This window comes from Cryptomeria japonica, chromosome 2 (genome assembly GCF_030272615.1).
Source record: "Cryptomeria japonica chromosome 2, Sugi_1.0, whole genome shotgun sequence".
NCBI lineage: Eukaryota > Viridiplantae > Streptophyta > Pinopsida > Cupressales > Cupressaceae > Cryptomeria > Cryptomeria japonica.
In genome coordinates, this window is record NC_081406.1 from 8,513,831 (window position 1) to 8,531,829 (window position 17,999).

At 32.4% G+C, this 17,999-nt stretch overlaps 1 pseudogene; it reads right to left on the reverse strand.

Annotated features, from left to right (window-relative positions):
- Window positions 1-9,694: 9,694 nt before the first annotated feature.
- LOC131053536 (cytochrome P450 71AP13-like) lies at window positions 9,695-12,091 on the reverse strand (annotated as a pseudogene).
- Window positions 12,092-17,999: the final 5,908 nt, after the last annotated feature.

Consider the following 17,999-nt stretch of genomic DNA (forward strand, 5'->3'; position numbering starts at 1 on the left):
CTCTAAGACAACTCCTCTTGGGGATAGATGTCTTTTGAACAAAAATCTCTTCTCCTCCAAGTATCTCCTTTACACTTACAACAAGATATCTTTTTTCAACTATATTATCCTTGCTTGAAGAGTATTCCCTCTCTTGCATATATCTACGACATTGTTGCATAATGGATATCTTCTTTGTGTTGAAGGTAGGTATCCTTGTTCTACTTTCCTTAAGATATCAACATTAAACTATGTTGACATCTTAAGGGGGGGGCACCCACATAGCTCCTTTTGTATTATATTTCTCTCATGCATTGTATCCCTTATATAGTGGGTCATTATCAGAACCAGAGCACAACCTCTTAGAGTGAGATGTCATCACTTTTATTTTATATAGTGGGTCATTCTCAGAACTGGAGCATAGCCTCTTAGAGCGAGATGTCATCACTTGTCTTTTATACAGTGGGTGACTCGCGGAACCAGAGCACATCCTCTTAGAACGATTTGTCACCACTTTTCTCTTATACAGTAGGTCATTCTTGAAACTAGAGGGCAGACTCTTAGAGAGAGATGTCACCACTTTCTTGACATTTGTACTATACATCTTATATAGGTTGTAGCATACTCGGGAATAGACTCCTATGAGGTGCTTAAAACCTCACTTGCACACATGTGCATGAGGTTGAGTGGAACTAACAACGTTATCACCTTCCTCCCTTACATGGGTCACCTAGATAGACTCTAGGGGCTAGTTTTCCATGTCCTTTTTCTCCATGGATCACCTAATTCTAGGGGTGAGATGTCCATGGTTCCTTTTTTTTCACCTTTCTTCTCATGGATCACCAAAGTGTGTATTCATGTTCTCTCTCTTCTTCCTCTCATGAACACATAGTTTTACTATTGGAGGTTCATGGATGATGTCATCTTTTCTCTTTTATGTGATTACTAGTGTTTATGTGATGGTATTTGTCTTTGTGTTTCAATTATTTTGAGACATTTGTATTGAGGTATCTACGACTAGTTGATGTGTGGTCCCATTTTTGTTTTTGTCATGTATCTTTTGTGCTTGGTCTTATTTTGTTTGTCTTGTGTACTCTTGCATATGTTTGAGTGAATTAAGATCCTGAGGTTGGGGGATTTGTTCCTCAAGATTAGTGATCTTATACTCCTTGTGATCTTGTCCTGCATCTCTCATCTTCATCTCTCTCTTTCTTCTACTCTACTGACAGTATTGGTGTAATCCATACTCCTACTAAAGTGGGGGCTAAATGTAGCATCATAAAATTGCAACCCTTGCAATTTTGACTGCATTTTAGCCCCTCACCCTAGTGACCACATTCCCCTACTTAATTGGGACCCCTCTCTGCATCACCATTTCAAATATTTTCCTAAATTGGCCCCTGCATCACCTTGTGACTCTGTCTAGTCCCCAAAATAGGACAGGACAGGGGCATGGCACCCATGTCCCCCTTAGACAGGGGTGTGGCACCCCTATCCTCCCTCTTAGGGAGGCCCTAAGATGGGTCCATCTAACCCTTGGTCCTAATTTTCTCCTTAGGGAATTAAATTCTCCTATGTTGGCCTTCAGTGAGATAAAAGTTAATCCTCCGAGGAAAGTATCAAAGGGGATCTAGTTCTCTCATTTGCATAAGTAAAAATAAGCAAAGTTGATCATAAGAAAGCATAGAAAAAAATATACATCATCAAGCGTTCAAGTCTTCAAGTCTTCAAACATCTCCTTCTTCATGTGTCTTCTTCATTCATCCATTGGAGCAAAATTACAACATTCATTTGCAAGCATGTGTGTGTGTTAGGGTTTTGTCATGTTACATGCCATTTCATGCAACACTTGTGATTACATTCAAGAAGCAAAGCAATCATCATCAACAAGTTGCAGATCTACAAGGCATACATTTCCATCATTTACGTTTAAGTATTTGCAATTACTTTCTTTCAAGGTTGATTCCTCAATTGGGGTTTGACTGAGGAAAATGCCTATCCACAACCCTTCTTCCCTTCTTTTCTGTGTTTAGGTTGTAGGTGCACAACTGTAATTGCAGGTTTGGGCTTCATTTGCAGAGACAGAAAAACCCTTTTCGTTTCGCGGATTTTTCGAAGGACTGTGTGCATTTCCAACACGGTCCCAACAAATTTTCTCCAAATTTGTAGGGTAGATCCATATCAATCTAAGTATCTTAGCTCCTAAGTTATAGCACAATCCCGAACTGGTAGCTCCTCATTTCACCCATTTTATCTCTCTTTTCTACATAGTCAACAAGTCAACTCTTCTACTTACAAAAGAGGGCAAATTACATTCTAACCCTTGCAATCCACTTGGCATTCACATCCTTATTTCCCTTGGATTTGGATCTAGTGGATTCAACCCCTCTTTTGAATGTAAAGTATATCCCAAGTGAAAATCATCCTAGTGATTTCCTTTCTCTCTCCTAGGTGGGGAATCACTAGGGTTCAATTTTCCACTTTACACATTCAATCCTAAAAGGTTTCCTTTTTGCATGGTCAATATGACTTATCTCAATAAATATATTGTTCATGGCTTCTAAATCAAACATGGATACTTAGGCTACCACTTGAAAATTCTACCTTATTGCCAATGTGCTTTTGTCTACTTTATTTCTCTTTCATTCCTCATTATTGTCTCTTCTTGATAAATCTTTCCTTCTACCCTTTCTAATTCCTCTTAATGCATTATGAGACCTATAGGACAATAAAATTCTCCTTGAAACAATTGGAAGTAATAAAACTAGCTAATTTTATCAATTATAAGAATTTGGCCCTTTTACATGATTTCAGATCAAGGGAGAACAAAGAGATTGATGAAATTAATTAATGGGCTTAGAGGGACTTGAAACTCTAAGTAGATGAAGGACCTAAGAACCTAAAACAAAATATCTAGTGATAATTAGACTTTTGCAAAGCATCACTATGAAACTTTAGTGGAAGTTGGGACCCTAGAGGACACTAGATCAAGAAACTTCAATTCCATTAGGACCTACTATTGCACAAGGATACTATTCGTGCATGCCTTACTATTAAAATTGGATTAAAAAAATTTAATTTTGATCTAAGGAATTTGGGATCTATTATTGAGGTTGCATTGAGAGATGAGATATTGAAGGGATTTTCATACAATAGAAAAATGTTATATAATAAGTAGGACCAAGGCTTAGAGAAAGATTGAAACGTGAGGATTTCAACCTAAAGTTCTATCAACAGTTGAGGTCCCAAAGTAACATACCTTTAACACCAAATTTAAACTATGAGAGTTGTCAATGTGGGAAGCATTAAAAGTGCATTCAGACAAAAGCTCTATTTTTTGGTTTTCATAAAATTAAAGGTTCCATAATGTTGAGAGATACTAAGAATACCAAAATAAACCAAAATTGAGATTAAAAAAACCAACATTTATTTTGGTTTGACAGGTGGGATTTCTATGGACCTAGATGCTTATGCCTCAGATACGTCAAGTAACAAACAAATTTGTGAGCTTGGACTCACAAAGTGGAGTTGGATGGTAAAATCATCCTTTCATATTGTGAGAAAACTACAATGAACTCCATCATTGAAACATGTACATTGCAACATTTTATCCTTCTCTTCCAACATTTGGTTGGAACAATTCCCCTCTTCTTCTATCAAATCTTATGGACCTATGTCCACCTTTAACTAAGCTCAGCCAATTTTTTTCATCCCTTTTGTTTCATCTATACACAAATCAAGACACTTGATTCCATAGCAATTAAATATTTCCATCTTCTCATCTATATTAATCTCTTTATACTTTTCAACTCTCCGATCTTTTTTTCCTCTCACCACATTAGTGAAATACAAATCAACATTAGCTTCATTGTAAAATTCAAGAAAAATTAAATTTACCTCTGTCCCATTTGCATTTACTTATTTTTCTTCTTCACACTCTTTTACTCTCTCATCGTCTTCCACACTCACCACTTTATATGTATGCATATCAACGTCAACTTTATCACAAAATTCAAAAAAATTAAACATTACCTCATTCTCTTCTACCATTACAACACCACCCACAGTTGCAACCTCTTTATTTCTTATAATAAATGAAATGAATGTCTACTTCTAGATGACTATATCTCTAAATAGTAAAGACTTGTGCATAGTCAACCTAAGATGAAAGTGTAAAAGAGGGTTCATTGGCTAAAATATTAGATTTGATTTTGCATTTAGGTGGATCAATATTGTTGCTTATTGGATGACCATGTAACTATGAACATGGCCTAGGTTAGATAGCTAGGTTGGGTGAATGTTTAATGAGATTAGATTCTAGATTAGGTTGGATTAATGATAAGAATTAGACAAATATGTCAGTTGGATTGGGACCCAATGCACATAATTATTAAGATAAGCAATAAATGTAAAGGTAGTTGCAAGCAAGACTAGATACATATAACCAACCATAAAAAAATATGTGTCATTTATAACTATTTAAACATGATAAAAGATTACTTCAAAATCAATGAGAAATCAATTGAAAAAATACATCAGAAATGCACTTTTAAATATTGTGACTTTATAGATGACATCTAAGAAATCAAATACAACAATGATAAAAAAGGTAGTAAAAGGTTTCGATCCAAAAGCTTTAAAATTTAATTAAAACTCTTTGATGGAAGCTTATCAATCTACACACCAGACTAAGGAAACACATTATATATTTTTTGCATTTAATGTCTATCTCATTGTGCAATGTTTTGTGAGTTCCAGTACTTCAAATTTTGTGCATATTTACCTCAATCTAGGTAGTGATGGTTTGAAACCAAACGACCATAAAATAAGAGATAAAATTTGACCCATGATTGAATCACTCTATTGAAATATCATCCCATCAAATCATATCAAACAATCAATACTAATTTTACACATACATAAATCGAAAAATAATAAACACAACTAAATAGACACATTTAAAAATATGAAGCCATTCCCTTATATGTGGTCCAAGCCTATGTAATAAATATCTCGTGGTCCCTGGGCCATATCACTGCTAAGAAATTGACAAATCGTCTTTCTGTCACAAATGCTTATATCATTGCTGACTGCACACAACTATTATCAACATAACATTTCAACTCTTTTAAAAATCTTTCGTACCTTTTCTTCAAGTCGTTCTCAAATATATGGTGCAAACTTTCAACTGCTATTAAAAGCTTTCGTAGCTTTTATTCAAGTCGTTGTCAGCATTTGTATTGTAATAGTCGACAAATGTAGCGAGGAGCTGGGAGCCAGTTGTATACTAATAATTGATCTTGATTTTTCGTCGATATCTCATCTACCAGATTTTCATCTTTGAAATAATGCAAGAATAATTTCAACACCATGATTGGGAGGGAATTTGGCACCATTATTTTGGCCCACCTGGGAGGATATCAATTAGACACGGGATGGAGATAAGAGCTAAAAAATAAATTATGTGAATACTAGTTTCAGAATGTAGTAATTTTATTAGTTCTTGTTTTGGACATCACGTTATTGGACTCAATATTTAGAATGTATCTCGGAATTTACAGAAATTAAAAAAAAAAAAAAAATTGTTTAGAGTTTGGTGTTTCTTTTGGTTATATGTTTTGATTTCTAGCATTTTGATTGGTCTATTATAATTTAGTTGGTAAATTATTTGTTTTCTTTTCATTTTCAAAAAAAAGTTGCCACCAATCAATTATCTTCTACTAAAATAATAAATTATTTTTTAATATTTGATATTGCTCTGCGGTTATATATATATTGCATGTTAACTTTCGTGTCAATCAACAAATCAAATGATATCTAGTAAGAGTAAATTTGTTTTCTAAAATTTATATATATCAATATTGTGAGAAAAAATAAATTAATATAATTTTTAATGTTTGAAAGTATGCATTTAGTACATAAGTTGTTTGGGGGCCAATTTATCCAATTAATATTAGATGGTGAGAACATAGAATAAATCATTTATGCTTTATCTTTATATCACTTCTATCATTGTTCACACCATGTCGGTAGCCATGAATGCAAAATGTGGAGGCACATGAAGAAAGCTGAAATAACATGCAACAAGATGAGATTGCAATCGAAAAAAGGATTTTATTTAAGCTCTATGTTATACCTTTAGGTATTTGTGTTTAACTTTTGTTAGTGTTTATTCTTTTTGATTCTGTGTGTGTTATTTTGTTGTGTCTATTTATGGTTATCTTTTTATTTTGCACACAATGTGTAGTTGGTATGGAATTCAAATCTTTTTTCTCTTGTGATATAGTGATCATAATTGATCTAGAAAAGAAATTTAAGGCTTTGCATGGTAAGAGTTTGAAAGATTAATATCATTTTATATAGTTGTTTTTTTCATGTTATTGTTGCAAATCATTTTCTCTTGGTTTATGATTATTATTTGATGGTTATTCTTTTTATTGTCTTTGCATAAGGCTATAAAACAATTAGATGAATTTCCTTAGGGTTGAGCATTAGGTTTTGGTGAATGTTAAGTAGTATTGTGGCTAGGATTCTAGTTATATGCTCATGGGCATATGGTTACCAACTTTTGCTAAGAAAATGTAGGCAACCTTATTTTATGTAAGGTCCCTCCTTTTTCAAAGTACAAATTTATTTTCTTTATGGTACATTGGTCATAGGTAGGTTGGAGAGCAATGTTGGGGCTTTGCATAATGATAGTTCAAAAATTCTCTCTCTTTAGGAAGTTCTTCTTTCTATTTTAGTTTTGCAAATACATTTTGTTGGGTATATACTCATTTTGTTGGGTATATACTTGTTTCTAAATGGTACTTGGTATCTCTACTTTTGGTATCAAAGAACGTGGTAAAATTATACTTTTTTTTCTATGATAAGTATTAGAGTTTAATGTATGTTAAATAAATAATTTAGTCTTGATTCCAACCCTATCTCTCTCTAAATGAAAGTAACATATCTTCACTTTACGTAATTCTTGTATAATTTACATCTTGTTTATATATTTATTTTTTCTTAGATTCGTTGTTATTATTGATAGTTAGTTATGATCTAATGACTTATTTTGAACTATTTGTACTCTTTTATGAAGTGATTGGCATGTATACCACCTTTGACATTATGCATTAATCAATATGATTATTAAATGGGATATGATAATAATTGATTGACATATTTCTTAAATGAGATGTATTGTATGCATTGATTGAAATGTCTTCCAAATGAGAGATAAAGAACTCAACGAGGAGCTAGCTACCGAGGATGAGGGATGGCAACTCCCATCCAATGGAGCCTAACAAGGAGCTCGATCGCTTTCTTTGAAGGATGGCTGCTTCCAAGCCCACCTTCTGGCTGTCATCGCTCGATTACTTCCTTTTCCATTGAGTGACTGCTTAGGGACCTTAGCGTATGATCTGGGCTATTTCCCTGCCCTTTTAAGCTTACCAATCAATTAAGGTGAGCTCGGGTGAGCTCGACCTGGAATCCAAGACATTTATGGGGGCCTATTATTGTTGGGTGGGGAATGGAACTATTTAACTCCCGAATGATGGAAGGAGGGCTGAGATGGCTCGCCACGATAGTTAGTAGTGATTATGATGCCTGGCTCTATCTATCTCACCACTCCCCCCCACCCCATTTTATGACATGTATTCATACCACATTTATTTTTTAGTTATTGTTTGTTGTTTCTTGACATATTGGTTTTTGGTATCTTTACTATATTGTGATGTGTGTATGGTACTACAACAAGACCTTCATAATGAATTGACGTTTTCATAATAGTGTTTATTATATGTATTGAATGAGTGAGATGCCTTGCACATAAATATTATGATTCAAATTCATATTATGTTAAATATTTTTGGATGAATTTGTTATGCTTCTATGAATAGATTATCATAGTGTTCTATCTAACTACTATCTTTAAATATCTAGATTAAATATTTGATTATTATTATAATCTCACATCTTGTATTTTATTTGATTATCACATACTCATGTCAACATGATATTAACTATTAAATATCTCTATGGTTTTGTGTTATATTGGGTGGTTTTTACTTTTCATTCAATATATTATGTTGTGCAACCATTCTAAATTTTATCTAAGTCTTTAGGTATAAGGCTATTTCTCCAATGGTGGTTCTATTATAGATGTTGCATTTACCTGTGTGTGTTTGTTCTTCTATATCATAATTAGTTTGAGTGTAAGATGAGCCTTGGTTACCTCATATGAGTTTGGATGACCCGAACCATTATGTGAAACCATATAAATAAATAATTATTTTATTTATTTTATTTTAACAAAATGTATTAAATTGTGTAAAAAATATTGAAATCATTGCGTGTGAAAAATATTTAGTTTTTGTTTGACAAATGTTGAGATATATTTTTTTCAAAGAATTATATTATTTTTTTGTAGAATTAATAAAATATTTTGTATTGAATCAAATAAATTTTAATTCCATGATGCTAGTAATAGCCTATTATTAGAATGAATTAAATTAGCTCAAATTCCTTAAGAATTAAAAAAGGTACTAAATTATCATTTTTGAAAAGGTACTATTTATTTCATACTATTAAAAGAACAAATATTTTTTTGAAATGGATATAAGAAAAACTAGCTAGTTTTCTTCATTTATTCTTCTATTATTCCAAATAATATATATATATATATATTTTGGTTGCATGCAAACTAAAAATTGGAAAGATTAAAAGAAAAGGATTTGAATTATTTTTAATGTGATTAATTGAATGGAAAATAATGTGTAGTTGTGATTCATCTTCTTTATATAGGTGAACATACATCATTAGGCTTGGATATTGAATGTCTATGCTTTAAGATTGTGGATTTATAGTTTTATGAATCAATAGAATTACAAAAAAATTGAAGAGTAAAGAAAAGAACAATTTCAATCTTTTGTGATATTAAATAAATTATAAAAAGACCACAAAATATTTTAAGTCTTGTTGAGTATGTGACCCCGATACTATCAATAGATAAATTCTAAACTATAACGTGAATAAATTTAATAGATAGACATAAATCTGCAAATTTAACTCTAAACTCTAGAAAACAATAATACATACACTAAATACTTCAATTACAAATTAAAATTATAAAGTATTTCAACCTTCTAATTAGAAGAAAACCTCAACTAATTTCTTGAACACATGATGCCCCACAAATCTTTATCAATATTTATTTTGATTAAATAAAACATTTTTTGTTACACTTTTTATTAGATTAAAAATCAAATTACAGAAATAAAGCTACAACTTCAGCAAAACAGTTAAAAAACAGCCTATTACAACAGTAATACAAAGAAGGCAGCACTCTAAATTTTCATGTATCATTACCCTACATCAACTGAAATTAGATATAATTTCATCACTGTTACACACTTTTTGCTTGACAACCCCTATTACCTGGAATAATATTTGACTGAATATTGATGCGAACCATTCCAAACATGTCGCTCGCTGTGGTTGAACGGTAGATATTTATTGTAATAAGCAGAAACACAAACACAGATCTATAGAGCTGAGAATAAAAACCAGAAGATAAATAGATAAACGGCAACGAGCTTTATCTCAGGATAACACACTAAATATTACTCAAGACGGTAGAAAAGCCTTACGACTGCCCTTTACTGGAGTACATTATAACTTTACTAATACTAAATATGTAATAACAGTAAGGAGCAAGGAAAATAGTTCCTTAAATAGGATAATCAGCAGTGAGCCTCCCTGAAGGACAGGCAAACAGTGGATTTTTTCTGGGAATAGCCAATCCAAACTCCTCCACCAAATCCACCTCACTCTCTACGGTCCAATCAAATCAATGAAGCAGCTGAGCAAGTGCCAACTCAACAGTCGAAAGACCCGAGGAAATCCCAGGGCATCCTCTTTTTCCTGTTCCGAAGGGCAGCAAATCGAAGTCCTGACCTTTTACATCCTTATTACTGCCTATAAACCGCTCCGGCTTAAACTGGTGGGTATCTTCCCAAATGTTTTCATCCCTTCCCATTGCCCATACATTCACAAACAGCCTCGTCTTTGGTGGAATGAAATATCCTTTCACGCTACAGCCTTCCATTGACTCGTGCGGAATGAGCAGAGGTAATGGAGGATGCAGTCGAAATGTTTCTTTCACCACGCATCTCAAATAATTCAGCTTCACAATGTCACTCTCCTTTATTCTCCGATCTCTGCCCACCACTGATTCGATCTCTTGCTGCGCTTGAGCCATCGTTGTAGGATTCCTCAGCAGCTCACTCATTGCCCATTCCAGTAATGTCGACGATGTTTCTGTTCCTGCACTTAACATATCCTGCACACACACAGTCCATTTCCTCAAGTCTGTACATGTCCCCCAGCTATAGTCATAAGCAGAATTGCTTTTGTGAATGAAGTGCCTATACTATTATTTATAGAATAGTTAAAAATATTCTTTGTAATTTATAGGCATGAAGTGGGAAATATAAAAAATAAAAATAAATTTGTTAGATAATCGTGTTGGAAACAAGTCACATCCAAATCTAAGATAGACTGGTCATTTAAGGATCGAACATTCTACCAGCAAATAGGACAGAACATTCCAGCAGTAAATAGATCCTAGATTTGAGTCATAACTGTTCTGTAAAAAGCGGAGCATGGTATCCAAATAAGATCAGATTAGGATTCCCAAACATTCTATATAATGACTTAAGGGGTTATTGGAAATAAGCTACATCCGAATCAAAACTGAGTTATTCTTATAAGAACTAGAAACAGATTTGAGTCATAACTGATCCATAAAAAGCTGAGTATGGCATTAAAATAAGATCAGATTAGAATTCCCAAACGTTCTATAGAGTGCCTTAAGAGGTATTGGAAATAAGCTATAGCTGAATCAAAACTGAGTTGTTCTTATAAGAACTAGAAACAGAAAAATAGAACACTCCAACAACAAATGAAAAATCTTAGATTTGAATCTTAACCAGTCCATGAAAAACTCAACATTGTAAATCATAAAGAAGATGATGTTACAGGGTAAGCAAACAGTTTAAAACAATTTGTAATCAGATTTGTGAAAGCCAAGCAGGCCTTGATTTTCAGACTTACTATGATGATGCATTTGATGTGGACTCGTGAGATTATCTGGCCCTCCATTTCGGCCATGTCAAGCAGCACGTCTAACATGTCTTGAACACGATCTTCTTCGTTAGGGTTTCCTTTTCCCAATCTGCCATGAATGTGCTCATCAATTACTTTGTCAGCAAATCCGTCCAGTAGTTTGTGAACAGCCTTCATGCGACGACGGATTCCCTAGAAGTCCAGCCAGTCGAGAGAAGGAATGAAATCGCCAACGCAAAATGCACCGGCCACAGCAAACACCTCGTTAACCATTTGTTCGAAACCCTGCCTTCCATTCAATTCGTTGTCGGAGTACGTTCTGTTGCAAACATTCTGCAGATGATATTTTGAGAAAGGTTGGAGAGTCTCTTCTTTACATCCACACACTTTGCTCCGCGCTCGCTTTCCTTCCAGATGGAGGTCACCATGGCAGATACCTCTTTCTCTCTCACGAATCTGAAAGACTCGTTTCTCTTAGCTGAGAGCAGCTCCACTGTACACAGCTTTCTCAGATGCCTCCAGTACGTTCCATAGAGGCCAAACACAACATCTTGATGATTATAACATGCATATTTCCCATGTGCACACACTGCTCTGTTGGCGAAGGCCAAATCGTGGGTTTCAGGAACTCTTTTGCCATTGCAGGGGAAGATACCACAACTGTGGGGACTGAGCCCAAGCGTAGAAGCAAAATGGGTCCGTATTTCTTTGCGAGAGCCGCCAGAGCCTGATGAGGAAGGTTTCCCAACAGATGGAGATTTCCTACGACAGGCCATGGACGTGGTCCAGGAGGCAACTTCAGTTTCCTGCCATTGCTCCTCAGCTTATACAGGAAGAAGAAGAAGAAGATGAAGAGCCCAAGTCCAATAGTGATTGCCTCATTCAGGGAGCAATTCAAAGATTCCATACTGCTGCTGTTCGAAAAGGGAAATCCCCAATTCTGCAATCAAATATAAAATTGAAAGCCACAAGCTAACCCTTTCAACATTCTCTGACAGGACGGTGTCGCAGTCAGGGCGACTTTCTATTCAAGATTTGTGGTACTTAGTAAATATAACAGTAGTTTAAAAAAAAATCAACACATTTGATCACATCAATTATAAACTTTTCAACACTCTAGTATGAGTTAAAGACATCCCACTGTCCATAATAGTGTTTGGGGTCACATTTACAAAGAAAATTTATTGTCATATCTAATATGATTTATTTTATTTTCTTCTCTTCTTTGTCTTTCTGTCTTTTTGTCTTCTTCTTTACTTCTTTTGGTAATTTTTTAGATTATTTATTTCTTTCTAATTTTGGGTCAAATCTAATTTTTTTAATTTGACATATACATTCACTGGCATTTGCACCAAAAAGAAGTGCAATAGTTACGTGGATAGTCAAATATACTTTGAATAATATATTAGAGGGTACAAATCCTAAAAATAATGTCTATGTATTGAATTATTAAACAATTAACATCTTAAGAGACAACTATGTTTATGAATAAGTGCGAATACCAAATTGAACATTATTTAATCATTTCATTTATTTATCATTTATTTGATATCACAGTTAATGTTATTTAATCATTTTAAGACTTGTAAGGAACATAAACAAATAGACTTGAACATGATTTAGATAAATATACATTTTTTAGAGTGTAAGAATGGGAGCTCTCACCAGTGGAGTCCACAACCCATTATTATTTACATTATTAATATTAATTTATTATTATTATTATTATTAATTAATTATACATATACTATATAATTTATAAGATAATTATTATTATATTATTAAAGATTATATAATATTATATATATATATATATAATATTATTTATATTTATATCTAATTGCACTATAATCTAAAATAGACTCTAATTTAATCATAATTATTACCCTACTCAATGCTTCAATGCTTTATTGTAGAATCCTAACCCTAACCCTAACCCTAACCCTAATTTAACTCTATCCTTACATGAATATTAATTAAACCAAAACACTTACGCAAATAACTCTCAAACTAACTTTTACTTTAAAATTAATAATTTTTAATTAATTTTATTGATTTTTCTTTAAGTTTCAACTCTTATAATTATTTACATCTTGAAATCTCTAAAGTTAGTTAAGCATTTTGCTCTAATCCAACAATTTTATTTTTTATTATATTTTTAATCTTTAAAGTTAGTATGAGTTAAAGACATCCCACATATCATAATAGTGTTTGGGGTCACATTTAGAATGAAAAATTATTGAATCATATTTAACTTGATTTATTTTCTAGTCTTCTTTGTGTCTTCCTCTTTACTCCTCTTGGTAATTTTTTAGATTATTTCTTTCTTTCTAATTTTAGATCAAATCTAAATTTATAATTTTGATATATACACACATAAATTGATTAGTCTATTTGTATGCGTACATATATCACAACTACATATTTAGATTTGCCTCTTATTTTTGCTCCACCTTTATGAATTTTCTCTTGTCTTCTTTATCTTCTTCTTCCTTCTCTTTTGTTGTTCTCATCTTCTCATCCGCATTAATATTCCTTCCATTTTTATTGATTTATTTATTCCTTTTTACTCTCTTATACTTCTTAGTCACTCTAATTTTAAAATTATCAATTTATTTATCTTTCTCTTCTTTTCCATTCTCTAGATTTAGATTTTTTCTCTTTTTTTCTATTTTAATCTATGCACACACTTATCCACTTCTTCCAACCACATGCTCAACTTCTCCCATCCACCTTAAACTATGTGCCACTTCTCCTTCCCTCTCTCCCTCTCTTTTTAACTTGTTTGGGTATGCGTTTCATTTACTTTACTCCTCCAGCTCTCTACTATCATGATGATGGATCATAAAGTGTGACCCAAAATGTTGATGCTAAACAAATCTCACATAGATGAATCCAAAAGCTACTCTCTACTCTAGTATGAGGTTAATTGTTTTCATCTATCACAATTATACATCATTGTATATAAACAATACCTCAATGTAATAAACATTTTCCATATATTACAAATTGTAAGGTCAATATCTATTTAGTGGCAATTTTTTAATCATAAACCATCAATATTAAAAAAAAAATTATATTTTTAAGAAACTATCATATTTCTTTTTAAAATTAATAAAAAATTATTTTGAAACTTCAAATTTAGATTTAAAAAATCATTGACAATAGGTAGATATAATAATAATATATAATTAATAGGTAAAAAAAATGTATTCATGGAGAATTGAAAAATTTAGGGTAATAAATTAAATCTCCATTGATTTCTCATTTTTTTTTATCAAATGAATTAATAACATGAGTATTATACCATCATTCCCTATAAATATAAATTTTGTTGTTCAATATTATTCTCAAATATAACCTTGGTTGTAATATTTTGATACTTAGAAGCATAACCTATTAGAGCACATGAGGGAAGGTCACTTTTACAAATTTTTAAATTTCTAAGTAATAATCTATGAGTATATGTTTGACCTCCTTCCCATGGACCTACTTTTTACGTCACAAGTTTGTTGATGGATGGTTTGACACACATATAAACTTAGGTAAATAAGAGGTGTTTCTTACCTTTCATGAAAAATAATTAAATCTTTGAAAAGAAAAGAAAACATCCCAAGATTTATATCACTAAACCTCATAGACATTCAAGATAAATCAATGGTATAGCTGGTGTGTTGTCCCAATTTGAGGGGCTTATGGTTTTTCTAAGTACACCAAAATATTGTGTGGTTAATTACACAAAATCATTGTTCCTAAATTTAGCATTCATTCACAACATTCACATATCATTATAAATTTAAAATTTAGCATCGAGAACATACTTTATGAATGATATATATCTCCATTTTTAAAATTCTAATCATAAAACTAGTTCCATCCTAACAAAACTTATCATTTTTTGCAAAAGATAAGGTCTCGATGAATTAAATGTGGTTATTATATGGATAGAAGAAATGTGTAACCTTGTGGAGGTAAAAAATTCCTTGGTCATGAGACTAATTCTTTCTTGGTCATTATTGAAACAACTATATAAAAAATTGTACTAACAACCAACAATAAAGGAAGATGAAAATAAGTGGAAAATAGACACCATATACATGCATAAATTACACATATATTCAATTATTGTAACCTTCAATTCATAATATATTTCCTGTCAACACTAATTCAGAATTAGCCAAAATCATGACACTTATAAAGTAATATCAAAATAGCATATATCATTTTTTTAAAATAATTAAAAAGTAAAGAAAAAATCTAGTAACTTAAAGATGTATATGTAAAATAAATTATCAATCCTTCTAAATGTATTATTTTGGGTACTCAAAGGATTCAACTTACAATAAGATGAATTTAGCCCAACAAACCCAATAAAATAATTAAAAAATTATTCTAATCAAGATTTTTAATAAAATGATTTAAATGTATATAAAAATTTACCATTTTTTATTCTTATGGAACAAGTTCCCTTTTTGGCAAACTCATATCAAAGCATATTTTCATATAGCAAGAAAAATGTGGCACAAGTAGCATGTTAGTTATAATGTCTGAAGCATATTCTAAAATAGTTCCCAACACATAAGTCTTACTTGTTATGACAAATATCTAAAAACAAAATTAGATTCATGAGCTATATAGTCAAAATAATTCTCCATAAGTAGAAGTCTTCATCAACTTGAATGGAAATCCTCAAATAGAATTTAGCACAAAAACCATGTAATATGGAATCCTTTGTCCATAGTAGTAAGTAGAGAGAACATCCATTCCATAGATATACAAGTTGGTAATTATTTCACTTCCTATTTTGAACTAGATATTAAAGCAATCAAATATAAAATTGAAAGCCACAAACTAACCCTTTTAACATGCTCTGAGAGGACAAGGTCGCAGTCAGGGCGGCTTCTGATTCAAGATTTGTAGTAAAGGTACCTAGGTACTTAGTAAATATAATAATAGTTTAAAAAAAAGTATCAACACATCTAATCGCATTAATTATAAACTTTTCAACATTGTAGTATGAGTTAAAGGCATCCCAAAGTCCATAATAATGTTTGGGGTCACAATTATAGAGGAAAATTATTGTCATATTTAACTTTATTTATTTTCTTGTTTTCTTTGTTCTTTTCTCTTCCTCTTTATTCCTTTTGGAAATTTTTTAGATGATTTATTTCTTTCTAATTTTGGGTCAAATATGAATTTCTACATTTGACATATACATATATATAGATTCATTAATGTATTTTTATGCATACATATATTGCAACTACATATTTAGATTAGATTTAGTTTTAGATTAAGTGAAAATCTCTTGAGAACTACTCTTTCATCATTGTGAGTCACAAGTCCAAGAACACGTGATCATCACAAGTGAAAGAAACCTTACTTAGATATAATCTTTGAATCCTTGGTATTAACTAGGACATATTACTAGTCGTAACCAGGTATTGATAAAACCCAACTTGCATAGTTGGTTAGGAATCAAACCCTCCTTAGAAACAAGGGTCACACGAACCTAGGAAAACATAGACAAGCCACGTTGGGTTCCTTTTCCTAGGAACAAAAGATTTTGGACTATGGTATCCCAGAGGATCAGATTTTACTCTAAAAGCTTATACTGATGTAGACTGGGTAGGAAGTATTGATGAAAGAAAGAGTACGAGTGGTGGAGCATTTTTCCTTGCCTCTCCGATAGTTGCATGGTTAAGTAAAAAGTAGGATTATGTGTCTCCATCAACCGCAGAAGATGAGTACATTGCATCCACATCATGTTGCACCCAGATACTTTGGATGAAACAGAAATTGAAGGGTATTGGTGCGATATTTAATGAACTGGTCTCAATCATGTGTGGTAATAAAAGTTGGATAAATATCTCTAAGAATCTGATATTGCATTCCAGAATAAAGCATATCTCTATTTGGTATCACTTCTTAAGGGAAAAGGTGTTGGACAATGAAATAAAACTAGAGTATGTTCCTCAAAAGAGCAGGTTGCAGATATCTTTATGAAGGCTTTGTGCAAAGATACTTTTGAGTATCTCTAACAGAAGTTGGGGGTAACACCCCTTCCTAGTTTGAACTAGTGCATTTAGTAGTGCATTAGTCCAGGGAACTTCATGCATATTTTAGTCTACACTAATGATTGGGGCTTCATCTTAGGGGGAGTTGTGTGGAATTTGACGATGGTTACATGTGTTGTATTGTAGCTCACCTTTGTCTTTGATGTTAAACGGGGAGAGATTGGAGAGATTGGAGATGTTTGTGGGAGAGAAGAGTTATGAATATGAATTTGTGTTTGTCATTGATGAATGTTGCCATCTATGACAAAGGGAGAAGATTTTTGCAAATGTGAAGTTGATGGTGTGCTAGTATGGTTGCCATTGATGTCAACATACTAATTCTATATTTCAATAATTAGTTTGTGCTCTGCATTTCTGATATGTTGTAGTTGTACTTATGAGGTTTTGGTATGTTGTTGGAAGTTTCTTTGGGATGTCATGCTTATTATTTGGTTCTTTGGAAGCTGTGCTCTGGAAGTGTTCTCAGTGATGTTGGTAATATTTCACAGTGTTTGTAGTGCTCCACATTTATCTGCATTTTTATTTCTGATGATGATATTTTCGATTTATGTTGTTCATATCTTTAGATTTGATATTCTAATTTGGGATGTGATAATGTGCTCTAGAGTCGTGGTTGTTGATATCTTCATTCCAAGTCCAGTTGACCTTGAATGTTTCTGTCTTTGCTCTGGTGTTTGTGGCGTATCTTTGATTAATGTGGTGCATTGTGTTGTGGTCCACTTGTCATTCCTTTCCACCATGGGAATGTTTTAGTGTAGACCAATTTCAATTTGTGTTCCGATGAATTATTTTTTGGCTGACTTAGAAAATTCTTATTTCAAAGATTAGTAT